This window comes from Callospermophilus lateralis, chromosome 7 (assembly GCF_048772815.1).
Source record: "Callospermophilus lateralis isolate mCalLat2 chromosome 7, mCalLat2.hap1, whole genome shotgun sequence".
In the NCBI taxonomy this organism is placed as follows: domain Eukaryota; kingdom Metazoa; phylum Chordata; class Mammalia; order Rodentia; family Sciuridae; genus Callospermophilus; species Callospermophilus lateralis.
In genome coordinates this window covers 23,878,205-23,884,820 of record NC_135311.1, presented here as the reverse complement: position 1 = coordinate 23,884,820, position 6,616 = coordinate 23,878,205, and the positions used below count along the sequence as shown (strand labels likewise).

Below are 6,616 nucleotides of genomic sequence, written 5' to 3'. Positions count from 1 at the left end.
ATCACTCAAAACTGATGTTGAGTCACCCTTAACACATTGGTTCCATCTACTCCCCATAGTTTCCTTGAAACATCCTTGGGGGCATTCAGTCTTTGGTCATTTCAACTCACTAACATTCAGAGGCTTTCACTTGGCCTACAGCTAACAGGGAAAGGTCAGGGGATTTCAGGGCCTAACCCAATTCATCACTAGAGTCAACAGAATTGAGCTGGACTCCTAGAACAGAGTAGCCATTCCAGGACTCCGCACAAGAATTCCCGGACTCACCTGGAGGATGACACCCAGCTGCAGCTCCCAGCAGAAGTCCTCTCAGCAGGAGCCCCCTAGCAGCTGCGTGGCACTCCCAGGTCTTCTGTGGCACTCCCAGGACCCTGCGTGGCGCTCCCAGGGTGCCCCATGGCGCTGCCACCGTCCTCTGCAGCATACAGGAGAGGCTGTGTACCCAGGGTGGGCGGGGCGGAGGCTCTCGCAGCCACAGGGAGGGCGACCTGTTGGGCTTCTTACCAGCTCTCCAGGTCAGCAGCAGACCCACAGAAATATGGACGCCCTGCGCAGGAGCAGGACGCACAGCAGCAGGGCTTGGAAAGTGAGACGTCTCCTGGTGAAGGACCGCCCAGAAGCCAACTCACTCTTGGGAATTGCCTTTTGGGGCTTTTCTTGAGGGTTGTGTTCCCCACAGGCGCCTGGGCCTTCCTGGGTCCTGGAGAGTGCGGAGCACGTGCGTGTGCGTGGGGGGCGGAGCCAGGCGTGGGCCACATCCGGGGTAGGCAGGCGGGTGGGCGGGGAAACTTGCAAATTTGGGCGGGAAGCACAAGGCTTCAGAACCAGCAGGGTGAGGTGCCCGAGGTGTGCCATGGCACTTTTAAGTTCCCATCCTTTGCAGGCCTGCCTGCGTGGTTTTATTAGTTGCTTCAGTCAAACTCTGAAAACTCATCTGCCCCTTTGGATTTCTTCTTCGTTGACTGTGTACGCGCAGTTGATGGTTTGACGCTGGTTAATTCTCCCTCAAAGGTGTATTTTGACAAATGCAAATAAGCAGATGTCTGTGTTGTCGATTTTAGGTCCACCTGCCCTCCTCTGGGGTCTTCTAAGTCTGGACAGTGCTAGGAGCGACCCGCTGCGCCCACCCTTCACTCAGCCTCTCCCAGCCTCCTCCATCTTATCTATCAGACACAGAAGGTAGTAGTGCAGCAACTGAGTGACAGAATCACGCTTAATAATAATATCTTTGTAGCTGGGATTGTGGCTCAGTGGTAGAGCGCTTGCCTGGCATGTGTGAGGCACTGGGTTCCATTCTCAGCACCAAGATACAGGCCCATTTAAAAAAAAATCTTTTAAAAAATAATAATATAGTCATTTATTTATCGTTTTATTGAAATGCTAGTGAGAGCATACTGTTGGGTGTTGGACACAAAACAAATATGGGCCCTGTCCACCGAGTTTCTAGATTAGTGAGCCAGTGCTTTTCAAAGTATAAAATCAAGCATTCATTAAGTGCATACTTAGGTGATAAATACCAGGGAAGTGTGAGGTTTTCCTGTTCTCTGAAGGAAACAAAAGTTGTGGTTCTGTGTTTCCCTTAGAAGTGTAATGGACGCAGAGGAATGGAGAGGGTGCATATATGAAGAGTACAAGTCTGGAAGAGTGGATATCCAGTCTAAGTATGCATTTATGTACTAGCCTTTGTGTGTTCAGCATATCTCAACTGATGTTGATATGTTGAATTGTATGCCTGTCAACAGTGTGTTCACACTGATATTCAGCTGCAGATAATCTATCAGGAAAAACCTACAAGTGGACATGAGTTATTTTAGGGAAAAGAAGTAGACAATAGGTTTCAAGTTTGAGAGGATAGGATCAGATGAGCAAAAGCAAAAGTGGGGGTGTTTATAAACTGGTATGAAAGTAGCCATTTTTAAATTTGTGAAAGCACAAATAAATATGCATATATAATATATATGCAAATATATTTTTGATAATTGAATATATAGGTCTTATTACACATGTATATTCACAATTTTATGTATGCTTTATATTAATGTAGATTCGGGTGTATGGTTATATTTACGTTTAGTGTTAAATTTCTGTTGGGTAAGGGTTAGGGTTAGTGAAAAAAAATGCATATGGAAAACCAACAATACTCATTAGAATAACCCATGAACACATATATGAAAATATGAATAAATATGTTTTGAACTAGGGAAGGTTTTATTTTTTTATTTTATTTTATTTTTTTAAAAAGAGAGGGAGAGAGAGGGAGATAGAGAGAGAACTTTTTTTTTAAATATTTGTTTTTTAGTATTTGGCGGACACAACATCTTTGTTTGTATGTGGTGCTGAGGATGGAACCCCGGCCGCATGCATGCCAGGCCAGCGCCCTACCGCTTGAGCCACATCCCCAGCCCAGGTTTTATTTTTTTATTATTTAAAAAAATTTTAGTTGTTGATAGACCTTTATTTTATTTATTTATATACAGTGCCGAGAATCGAACCCAGTGCCTCACACATGCCATTAAAGTGCACTACCATTGAGCCACAGCCACAACCCTGAACTGAGAAAGGTTTTAATGTGACACATATAAATACAGATTTTTAAAAATAGGACTGCACAGATTAATTATATATGAATATATACTTATATTCAAATGTACCATTGATAATTGTATACATAACTATTTACAAATGAATATTAAAATTTATATATGCATTTATTTTAAGGTAGGTTTAGGTATACAAGTAAATATATGGTTAGTATCGATTTCAAATTTTTGTATACACTTAGGTTTATTTTTAAGGAATAAATATATTCATTAAAAACATGAATACACCTAGGAATGTACATGGTAACATTTGCATAAAAATAACATAAATATATGTTTTGAAATAGGGAAGGGTTATTATGAGACATGAATACAAATTTTTAATATGCAAATGCAAAGATAAATTTTATATATGAAATATAATAACACTTCTGCAAATATAACATTGGTGTGTATGTAAGTACAAATATATATGCATATTCCTATAAGTATATGTGCTTTAATCTGAATGTAGGTTAGTTATAGGAGTAAAACTATGGTTAACACTAAATTTGGTTTATAGTTAGGGAGTGAATATTTATACTGAAAAATATGAATATTTTAAGAAAGTGCATGTGCAATTTTGACGTTTTGAAACTGGGAAGGGTTTAATGTGAGATGTAGGAAGATGCATTTTTAATTTGTGAAAGCAAATATATATATGCAAATATACCATTGATAATTTAATGCATGTCAAAATACAAATACATTAGGAAATGAACAGGTATATTGAAAAACATGAATAATCATAAGAATATACATGTAAAAATTTGCAATACACAGAAATATATGTGTTTTGAAATAGGAAAAGGTGTGAGATGTATAAATACACATTTATTAACTTCCAAATGCACAGATAAATTACATGTGAACATATATAAATACTTATGTATAGGATTATCAATTGCATATTTGAATATAAGTATGTGAGAATATTCATATTACTATATATGCTTTTGTATTAGTGTAGGTTTAGGAAAGGGGTAAATTTAGGGTTACTATTGAATATTGTGTAGTGTAAGGGTTAGAGGTTACGGTATGAATATATATGTATATGTATGTATATATATATATATATAAAACATGAATATTCAAAAAATATGCATGTGAAAATACGTACAAAACATATACAAAAAATAAACAGGGAGCTAGTAAAAAAAACATTATATGGAGAAATGTTGACAGTAACTAAAGGAAATCAACTGCCTTATATACAATTGGAAACACTGTCTATAATTAATAGAAAAAGTACAAGGGAAAAAATGTTTATCTCAGGTATTTTGAAGCAGTGAAGGCAAGATGAGAAATGCAATCATAAAGCAAGACTCAAAATTTTCTCAAGGATTTATTGAGAATAGATAATTTGAACATAAAATTAAATTTTCAGTCAACAATAAAAAATAATTCAAAGGTCACCAGAAGTTTCAAATAAAGCAAAGACTTTTTATATATATATGGTAAAGAAAAGCATTACAAGGAAAATTGGAAATGCTTTTGAGCTGGCAGATAACCAAGATTCAACAAATCAAAAGCAATTAGGAAGACAATGAAGCAGTTCATAAAGAAGTGCTTCTAATTCCACCTGCTTACATTAGAAAAAGATGCAGGGATAAAATCAGTGTTGACTCTGATCATGCAACTTGAGAAGCACTAATAATAATTTATTTCTAATAATTATTAAGAATTTGCTTAGAGTAGATATGTACATGGAGTCCAGGGCCAGTGGATGTTGCATATACCAACGTGCGATCACAAAGAGTGCAGCACCACAGCAGGCAAATGTGCAAGTGGCAGGAGCTGAATGGTACCTTGAAGATGTGCACAGGTCAGCTGAAGATCTTGACTTTGTTGTCATTGAGAGGCAGGATGGGGTGGGAAGAGAAAGGAAGGGAAAGGACTATTTCTTAATTATTCGTACTATTAAACTTCCTCCAAGAAAAAGTGGAGGCAGTGCACAGAGCTCTGGCAATGCTGGGGGAAGAATAGCAATGAGCAGGCTGCAGCCCAAGGTGCAGGAGCAGCAAAACACGTTTGAGGCAATGACAGGGGTGGTCCAGTGCTTCTCTGCCTTCAACACACACACTTCCGCTGTCACCCCCTTGTCAGAGCACAGCGTGTGCAAGGCACCTGAGGCTGCTAGGGCTGCTATGTAACCTGAAGGCTGCAGGAGGAAGGGGACTCAATAGGGGTCTGGCCGCCCAAACCTCTGGGGACCAAGTTGGCGGTCACTTCTGAAGGCTCCCTCTCTTAGCCCTTGTTTGTCCATTCCTGTTGCCTGGCTGGCCTGGGTGACTATCTATCATCCTAGTTCCTACACTCCATGGTGACGATTGATTAACTGGGAGAGATGGACTGCAGTGTGCTCAAAAAGCCTATGAAGCTGAGGGAGAGCCACTAAGGCAGAGGCTATAGCTGGTGCAGCAGCAGAGGCAAAGAGGCTGGGAGGTGGTGGTTACCCTGGGTTGCAGGGCAGGGTGGAGACTGCAGTGCCTGGCTGCAGCTGGGCTGACAGCAGTGGCAGCCCCTGAACCCTGGGGCTGGGGAGCGCCAGCAAGCGCTTGCTGCTCGACTTTTTGCACACCTTTCCTATCAGAGGTTCTGTCCACCTTCTTTGATACAACACCCAGGAAAATAGGCAGGCCAAGGGCTCCAGGATCCTGGAGTCCATCCTGCATGCTCAGGGGGAAGTGCGCCCTCTTGTGCTCTAGCCTCTACTTGGCTGCCATCCTCTACTTTGAGTGGAGCCCAGGCGCCAGGGGCTCAGGGAGGACCTCACCTTGACTCTAGTAGTGCAGACACTCCATCCTAAGCCCCAGTGAAGAGACATCTGCTTGCTCAAAGGTGGCTGTGAGAAGTTTTCCTCTGCTTACCCAGAATTCTGTTCCAAAACCAGAGCCCCTGCAGACTTCTCCCCAGTGCCATGGAGTCCTTTCACCTGCATTGCAGCTCCACTGGAGCCGCTCTGCACAGGCGGCAGGGTCCCTTGGAGATTCTTCAGTTCCTCTACTTCCATGGTACCTTCCATGCTGCCTGGAGAGACATGCTGCACGCCCTAGGGAACACAGCCCTGTTCAGTGTTTCCCCTGAATGCCCAAACCACATGCAAGGATGCTACCAGTACAAATGCATCTGGTGGAAGACAACCACAAGTCCAACATGGGCTCCTGGTACATGGAAGCCAGGGAGTAGTACTGTGCGGTGAAGGACTACTGCGGTCCAGGGATGCGTACTGCTAGGAGGGCATTGTGTGCTCTGCTACAATCTGCTTGGCTTAGCAGATGATAAAGGAGCTGCTGAGGCTGGAGAAGGCCTTGAGCTGCATGGAGCAGCTGTCCCAGGTGCTGGACACATCCTGCCCCTCCAGGCCCGCCAGCTCTTCAGGCCCCTTAGGGGTACTGCAAGCCCACTCCCACCCTTACCTCACAGTTTGTCTTCAGCTTCCCTATCTCCCTGGGTGTGCAATTGGCCCCCAGCAGACTGCAGGACCAGCACAACCCCAACCTTACCTCCCCCAGCACTCAGAGCCACTCACCTAACCCCTGAAACTCAGGTTGCTGCCAGGGATGCCTCTGTGGGACTGAACAATATATAAATTTGTATCAAGAGTATATAATGAGTCTAATGTCTACTATGGTAGATGTCTTTTTCTCCATTTATCATACCTTCTGCTGCTGCATAGACTGATAATATATAAGTGCAGTTTCCCAGTCTCATCTGGAGTAAGGATTGCAGTTGGCATTGATTCTTCAATGAGATGAATTCATGTGAGACAAACCTACGTGTGCATATGGACGATTCAGGGTAGGAGTGGCATGTAGGGAACTTATGTTCTTGTGAAGAAAGTGAGTATCCTGATCAAGCTCTGGAGTTGGGTTCCTGGCAGCAAGGTGTTAAATGGCATAAGTTGGGGAGTGGGGAGTAGTGTCCACTGGAATATTTCTGTGCTGTGTTTGGACCTTTCTCCTTACTCCACTTTTTTTCTATCTGTGCAGCATCCAAACAGAGGTCTCTATCCTTCCTAGAAATTTTATAAATTA

General features: G+C 42.6%; 1 pseudogene; it reads left to right on the top strand.

Annotated features, from left to right (window-relative positions):
- The first annotated feature begins 5,619 nt into the window (after positions 1-5,619).
- LOC143404120 (dual specificity protein phosphatase 4 pseudogene) lies at positions 5,620-6,122 on the top strand (annotated as a pseudogene).
- Positions 6,123-6,616: the final 494 nt, after the last annotated feature.